The sequence below is a fragment of the Lonchura striata genome, unplaced genomic scaffold (assembly GCF_046129695.1).
Source record: "Lonchura striata isolate bLonStr1 unplaced genomic scaffold, bLonStr1.mat Scaffold_236, whole genome shotgun sequence".
Lineage (NCBI taxonomy): Eukaryota > Metazoa > Chordata > Aves > Passeriformes > Estrildidae > Lonchura > Lonchura striata.
Window position 1 is genome coordinate 1,704 of NW_027461143.1, and position 7,949 is coordinate 9,652.

The following is a 7,949-nucleotide window of genomic DNA, read 5'->3' on the forward strand; positions in this document are numbered from 1 at the left end:
GTGGGGGAGGGGGTGGAGGGTGGGTCAGGGAAGGGGTTAGGGTAGAGGGAGGATTCAGGGTGGGGGTGTGGCTACCAGACAGACCCCTCCCCTACCCAAAAATATTGTCAGGCGCAGCAGTAGAAAATTTGATGCTACCAGGGAGTAAAAATTTTTATTTTTACTTTGATGCTCCCAGGGAGTAGAAATTTTTATTTTTAAAGTTGTTTTCTTTTTTTACTTCCTCGGAGCACAGTATTTTCTACTCCTGCTTTTTTATTCTAAGTACAGAAAGGAAAAAAAAGAGAGAAAGAGAAGGAGACAGTGAGAAGAAGAGGAGAGAGTGATAAGGAGAGAGAGAGGGAGAAGAAGAAAAGGAGAGAGCAGGAAGAGGAGAGAGTAAGGAAAAAGAGAGATGAGGAAGACAAGAGAGTGAGAAGAAAAAGAGGAGAGAGGAGGAAGAGGAGTGAGAAGAAAGGGAGAGAGATGAAGAAGAGTGTGAGAAGGACAGGAGAGAGCAAGAAGAAGAGGAAAGTGTGAGAGGAAGAAGAGAGTGTGAGAAGGAAAGGAGAGAGTGACAAGAGGAAGAGAGAGGAGGAAGAGGAGTAAGTGAGAGGAAGAAGAGGAGAGAGGAGGAAGATGAGAGAGAGGAGAGAGTGAGAAGGAGAGAGGAGGAAAAGGAGAGAGTGAGAAGGAGAGAGTGAGATGAAGAGGAGAGAGTGAGAAGTGGAGAGAGTGGGAGGAAGAAATGAGAAGAAGAAGAAAGGAGGAAGAAGAGAGAGGAGGAAGAGGAGAAAGTGAGAGGAAGAAGAGGAGACGGAGAGGAGGAAGAGGAGAGAGAAGAAGAATAGGAGAGAGGAGGAAGAGCAGCGAGTGTGAAGGAGGAGAGAAGAGGAAGAGGAAAGAGAGAGAAGGAAAGGAGAGAGTGAGATGAAGAGAGTGTGAGAAGAAGAGGACAGAGTGAGAAAAGAGAGTGAGAAGAAGAGGAGAGAGGAGAAAGAGGAGAGAGTGAGAAGAGAGAGGAGGAAGAAGTGAGAGGAGGAAGAGGAGAAAGTGAGGAGAGGAGGAAGAGAAGAGACTGAGAAGAAAAGGAGAAAGATGAAGAAGAGAGTGAGAAGAAGAGGAGAGCGTGAGAAGAAGAAAAGAGAGTGAGAACAAGAAGAGGAGAGGAAGAGGAGAAAGTGAGAAAAGGAGAGAGGAGGAAGAGGAGCAAGTGAGAAGGAGAGAGTGAGATGAAAAGGAGAGTGTGAGAAGAAGAGAGAGTGAGATGAAGAAGAGGAGAGTGAGAGGAGAGAGTAAGATGAAGAGGAGAGAGTCAGAGGAAGAAGAAAGAGGAGGAAGAAGAGAAAGTGAGAAGAAGAGGAGAGGAAAAGGAGAGAGAGAGGAGGAAAAGGAGAGAGAGAAGAAAAGGAGAGGTGAGAAGTGGAGAGAGTGAGGAAGAAGAAGAGAGAGGAAGAAGAGGAGAAAGTGAGGAGAAAGGAGGAAGAGGACAGAGTGAGAAGAAAAGGAGAGAGTGAGATGAAGAAGAGGAGAGGGTGAGAAGAATAAGAGGAGAGAGTGAGAGGAAGAAGAGGAGAGAGGAGGAAGAGGACAGAGTGAGGAGAAAAGGAGAGAGAGATGAAGAGAGTGTGAGGAGAGAGTGTGAGAAGAGGACAGAGTGAGAAGAAGAGAGAACAAGAAGAGGAGAGAGGAAGAAGAGGAGAGGAGGAAGAGGAGAAAGTGAGGAGAGAGGAGGAAGAGGAGCGAGTGAGAAGGAGAGAGTGAGATGAAGAAAAGGAGAGTGTGAGAAGAAGAGGAGAGTGAAAGGAGAGAGTAAGAAGAAGAGGAGAGTGTCAGAGGAAGAAGAAAGAGGAGGAAGAGGAGAAAGTGAGAAGAAGAGGAGAGGAGGAAGAGGAGTGAGAAGAAAAGGAGAGAGCGAGAAGAGGAGGAGAGTGTGAGAAGAAGAGGAGAGAGAGTGAGAAGAAGAGGAGAGAGGAGGAAGAGGAGTGAGGAGAGAGGAGGAAGAGGAGTGAGGAGAAGAGGAGAGAGCGAGGAGAAGACGAGGATAGTGAGAGGAAGAAGAAGAGAGAAGAAGAGAGCAAGAAGAAAGAGTGAGAAGAAGAAAAGGAAGAGAGTAAGAAGAAAACAGAGCAAGAAAAATAAAAGAGAGATAAAAAGAAAAACTAAAAAAGTCAGATTGGAAAGAGAAAGGCAAAAGAAAGGAGGGGTAAAGAGAAAAAGAGTGAAAGACAAACAGAAAAGGAAGCACTTGAAATGAAAGAGAAAAGCAAATAGAGAGACAAGAAAAAGAAGAAATAGAGCTGAAAACCTACAGGAAAACAAATGGAGAGACTGAACACAAGGTAGGGTTCAAGAGAGAAAGAAATAGAGAGTTAGACAAAAAAGTTAAAGTTGGACAGAAAAGGAAAAAGGGTCAGAGACAAAGACAATGATAGCAAGTGTTAGAAAGACAAAGGCTGACAAAGGAAAAAAAAAGAAGAAAACATAGTGAAACCTAGATTGAAAGAGACAGACAAAGAGACATGGGGAAATACATGTAGAGGAATGGAAGAAAATAGGGTGAGAAGGAAATAGGGTGAGAGAAACATAGAGATGTGTTAGAAATGGAAACAAAGGAAAACACAGGCAGAGACAAAGAGTGACACATGGAAGGATAAAGTGAGGAATAGACTACAGAGGAAAGTAAGAGGCAAAGGGAGAAAAAGGGTGAAAATGATAGGACTCAACCACACCAAAGAAAGACAGGAGATGAATGGTGGGCAGGGCAGAGGGTAAGAGGCATCATTATTAGGGCTGATTAATCTTTATTCCCTTAAACTTCAGCAATACACAGGGAAACAATGCATACAAATGCAAGTACAGAGACAAATACAACAAAGAATACATCATACCTAGGCACAAAAGTACAAGTCCAATTTACATACAGCAAAATACATCAAAAGATAGGAACAACTGCAAAGACAGAACAATATAATGTACTACAAGCCAAATACATATTGACACAATATAACCGTGTCTCCATTTCAGAAAAGTCCACAACGCTTTTATTGTTATGACGCACCCGGAACAAAAACGGCGCAAAACGCTCCGCCGACGTGCACGCCCCCTTCGCGTTACGCACAAACTCACATTCACGGCAACTCGCTCCGGAGACTCCCAAAAAATCCTCCTGCCTGATGAAAACCCCCCCTGAAAGGCAAAGGCCATACACACAAGGTTGTATCTGCTCCACACACACACACAGCTGCAGACACAAGCACACACAAACTCTCACAGACAGACACAGACAGTCACACTCTCACACATTCTTCTGCTGACACGCTGGCTGCCACCCTTACGTGAAACGCTGCACTGAAGAATATGCTTAAACGCTTCTTCTGACCGCAGGACCTCCATGTCAAATGGTAGATTCCAGGAAATTCTGTAGGCACCCGGGGACCTACGAGACAAGGGGAGGCGGTCAGTGACTGACTATCTGAGAGCTAGGAGCTATACCAACTCTGGGCCCATCAGTGTTGTACCCCAAACCCCGTAGAGAACAGATGAACGGCAAAGCTTTATAACTGCTCTACCTGAGCGTGACTACTTGCCCGGGCAAGGCAGCTCCGATCATAATTGCCACAACAGAGGTGCATACAACATAAGCCAACGTAGGTACATACAGTATAAGCACAAACAACATAAGCCAACGTAGGTACATACAGTGTAAGCACAAACAACATAAGCCAACGTAGGTACATACAGTATAAGCACAAACAACATAAGCCAACGTAGGTACATACAGTATAAGCACAAACAATATAAGCTAACATAGGTAGGCGCAACATACGCACATACAATAGAAGCAGACACAGGTAGGTGCATCATAAGTGCATACAACGTAAGCTGACAGAGATACAAGATAAGTGAGGACTTGATATAATTCTCCAGAAGACTAATTTTTGAGCCCTATATCCTTTGAGAAGGCAGATGCTACGGAACTACTGTGGTCAGGTGATGAGGGGCTAATAAGCTCCGTACGGAAGTCCATGAGAAGGGCTACCAAAACTGAGAATGAAGACGGATGAGAACATCTCGTGTACATCGTCCGGACCCAAAAAGTAAATATGTAAAAATGCCAGAATAATTGATATCCGGGAAGGTACGTGAGCAAAATATGGCCAATACAGCACAAAATGATGTTGCTAAAGCATGGAGATGTAACAAAGGCCTATGACACAGACAACGTGACACGGACACAAGTGGAAACTGCCTGGCAATTTCACCTTATGGACCCAAGATTCCTAAGCCAAGATGAGCCATGGGCTGATGATGCCAAAGAAAAGAAAGCCCTAGGGCAGTAGCACTTGATGATGACATGCAACTCCTTTCAAGATGTTAGTGCCAAAGCACTTAAGAGGAAGCCTAAGAAGCTCAGTAGGCCTAGAGAAGGAAGAAATGACTACAGGGTGACTGTAGCTATAGCTCCAGACATGAAGGCGGGCTCCTATGGTGAAAAGATCCACGACAATGTCAAGAGTCAAAGAAGGCCGCCGATGCGAACGTCACGAGAACCAGAGAGGGATCGGAACTGCCCTGCCCGGCGAAGACTCTGGGGGGGCTGAGGAGAAACCCTCTCCCTTTGCTCCCGAGGGGCCCGTCCCACTATGGGCCTATTCTCCAAGCTAACATCAAATAGCCTCCTGTGATAGTAAAGGTTTTCCCCCCATCTCCCACCTACTGGCCCCAGCACTTGGCTTTTGCAAGACAACCGGATGGAATCCAATGTCAGTTGGATGTGGACGGCGAGACGTTCTCTGCATCAGCTTCGGTGCTGCCGTTTCCAAACTTCAGCTACGCTCCTCCTCAGGGTACCTAAGACAAAACAGAAAATGCAACTAGTGCCCACGAAAAGAGGAATCCCCGAAACTCCGACACACCGCTGCCCCGGCTCACCTGAAGTCTCAATTTGACTCCACAAGCTGCCTGGAGGATACCTGAAAAACAAAAAGGTACACACTTAGCATGCTGCTGCATAAGGGTCACCTGTGAGTCACTGTGCCAAAATGCCAACTCACCCGCTCGCCTCTGTTCCTTCACACAGCTAGGGCAGCGACAGCACCTGCAAAAAAACAAAGCAAAACAACCCACACTGAGATACTGTGAAAACAACATCCCCCTGCCCTGAAAAGCACACCCACCCAGACCTTACGCTTGCACCCACCTGGCCTTGGACATCCAGACATCCGGACCAGAGACATCTTGCAAGATGACTGCCTAAAATAAAACAAAGTAACCAAGAGTGGATGCTTAGAATTGCACCAAAACCTGAAACCTGAGCAAGAACAACTCCTTCTGTCCACTGCTCACCTGGCACACAGGGCCTTGACTGCTGCTATCTGCCTGGACCTCCTAAAAATAAAGGCAAAGAACACTGCTGTAACATGGTCACCCTTTAGGCTTCCCCTGCAAATGCAAACAATGACTGACCTGATCATGGCAGCACCCTCACCCAGGACTGGGGCTCTGCCACAGATTTGAACTGTCTGCATCTGAAAGGAAGTTAGGACTAGTGTCAAATGGCTGCAGGACAACTTAACAGCACCAAACATGTTATGTCAATCTCCTGATACAATCTAGAGCCCAACTACACCCTGCAAATTACAAATTTCAAGTCCCCAGGACTTGTGCTATTACAGGCTATGCAGCAGGGCAGAGCAGCTGTGGGACAAATACGTGCAGACACCCGTGACACAGGACAGGGAGAGAGAGCTTTTGAGGAGAAGAAAGGACCGAGAGACCCAAAGAACACAGAGTGCACCAGAGACAAGTGACAGGACACACACCAGAACTGCTCTGCCCTGAGCACCTCAGCACTGTGATCAAAACAGACACTTTCCCTTTAGGTGGCCTAAGGGGACACTTCTTGCACATCCCTGCCCCCAAAGCTGATTCAAAAGGCCCTCCCATCACCCCACTTTCACCCCCACTGTGGGCCTTAGCCCTCCACTTATCTCTCTGGCATCTGGGGATGAGAATCCACGTCGCGTGGCAATGGAGGCTGCTTCGCCTGCGGGGAATGTCCTATGGTCACCGGGCTGTGGTCCCGTGCTCAGCTACAATCGAGAACACCAAACATCACTGCATGATCTCAGCTGCACAGCAGCCACAACCCAGCAATTCTGCTGCTCACCATTATTCTCCTGAGAACGCCGGGCAAATAATCCACTTTGCTGTGTTGTGCCAAAAACACGCCCGGCCCTTAACAGGGAGAGACCCTGCCAGGCACCGCCTCAGAGAAGAACCGAGCTGTACTGGGGGGACACACCCAGCCAACGTGTACAAGTTAAACAGAATTTTCTCTCAGAACTGGGACTTTCAGCACCCCCCAGGTGCTACTCGACTGCCACAGACACACAGAGGGCTTCGTGAGGCGCTCTGGGGTTGGCCAGTCCTGCTCCAAGCTCTGCTGATGCCTCTGTGGTTTTAACGCTGTCCTCAAGGAGGTGGTAGAACCTCACAGTATTTGCCCCTGGAGCTTAATTTCTGAAGTTTTCTTTGGGAAACGCATCCACTTCCTACTTAACAATGCAGTCCCCTCTCCTGCTCTCGGGAAGAGCTGCCCACAGGCATGGGAACCACCTCTCCTCTCCTCTGCCCTTAAAACACTGTGTTACTGAGGCCAACTACTTCCAGACCAAGACTGTCCATGCAGGGACAGTGTCCCTTCTCTTTAGGGTCAGGGAAAAAGGGCAGAAGCACCCACAGAGATTCACTGCCCCTCTTGAGCACAAAGCACCGTGAATCTGCACCTCCTTCTGCTTGCAGGGAAGATAATAAAATATATTTTATTTAATATTATATTATATTTAATATTAATTATAGTTAATATTATAATAAAGATAATATAAAATATAATAGGGAGCCCTACAAACTGACATCAGGAACCTGGACTGGTGAGTTTTCTTTCCCAGGGAAAATGGCCTGTGATTGTGCCCAGAGCTCCTTGGGTCTTAGGGTGAGGCTGACTGGAAATAATCCGAATATTAAAGGATATATTCAGACCCCAGCTGCCCCCCCCCCCAAACTTGTGCTTTTCTGACAGTGCCAAGGGAGCCCTTCAAACTGACGCCAGGAACCTGGGCTGCTGAATTTGCTTTCACCAAGTAGATATCCCTCATTTATTCACAGGGCTCTGCAATGCCCCTGGGTTGTCAGGTCCTAAATTTCCTTTTGCCTCCTCAATGTCAAAACAGCGCAGGATTTCTCCCAGTCCAAATCTCCCATCCCCAAGGACTCAGGGTTTTTTATTTCTTACCAAATACCTGTTGCAAACTGACAGTACAAAGCTTGGGGCTTGATATTTTCTGTGCTGGATTTCACCTCAAGAAATCTGCCACCATAAAACCCTAACCACAACCACCTTGCTTTGCTCACAAATCACAACCTTCAGACCAGCATTATGGCACCTTACCCACTGGCCCTCCACTGGCACCTTCCCAAAGCATTCCAGTACATTCCAGTAGTACTCTGCATTTTCAGTGGGCATTCTGTCAGACCCACATCCTGACACTAAAAATGCACCAAGGAATTCTACAATAGCCATTAGGAAGGCATAACAATTCTCTAAAAGTCACCAGAGAAAGCCTTCAAAATTCCCCTAAATATTCCTAATAGCCCTGCAAAAAAAAAACAAACACTCAAGGAAGCCTGCTCAGCCTCCAAACCCCTTCCTGTTGCTCTCTAGCCCACAGATGTCATCCCTACCTTTTAGCAGCGGGTCCTGTTGTCCTCTGAGGGTTCCGGCGTTGTCCTGGTGCGAGGGTCGCTGCCCTGTCCCACTGGAAGGCTTCCGGTGTGGTCTCGCTGTCAGGCTTGCTGTGCTGTGCTGCTGTTGTTGGGGCTGAAAAGGGAAAAGGCTGCTTAGGGTGAGGTACGGGTGGCGTGAGGGGTGCCGTACCTGTACCCTAACTTGCCTCCTAAGCTGTACC

General features: G+C 47.3%; 1 long non-coding RNA gene across 2 annotated transcripts; it reads right to left on the reverse strand.

Annotated features, from left to right (window-relative positions):
* Positions 1-2,763: 2,763 nt before the first annotated feature.
* On the reverse strand, positions 2,764-5,523 carry LOC144248666 (uncharacterized). Of its 2 annotated transcripts, none has more exons than XR_013341981.1 (7): positions 5,449-5,523; positions 5,329-5,370; positions 5,183-5,235; positions 5,037-5,080; positions 4,915-4,955; positions 4,700-4,833; positions 2,764-3,418 (listed from the first exon to the last, which is right to left on the reverse strand). It is a non-coding gene; the product is annotated as an uncharacterized LOC144248666 (long non-coding RNA). The 2 variants fall into 2 exon arrangements; XR_013341980.1 differs by having other exon boundaries at positions 4,696-4,833.
* Positions 5,524-7,949: the final 2,426 nt, after the last annotated feature.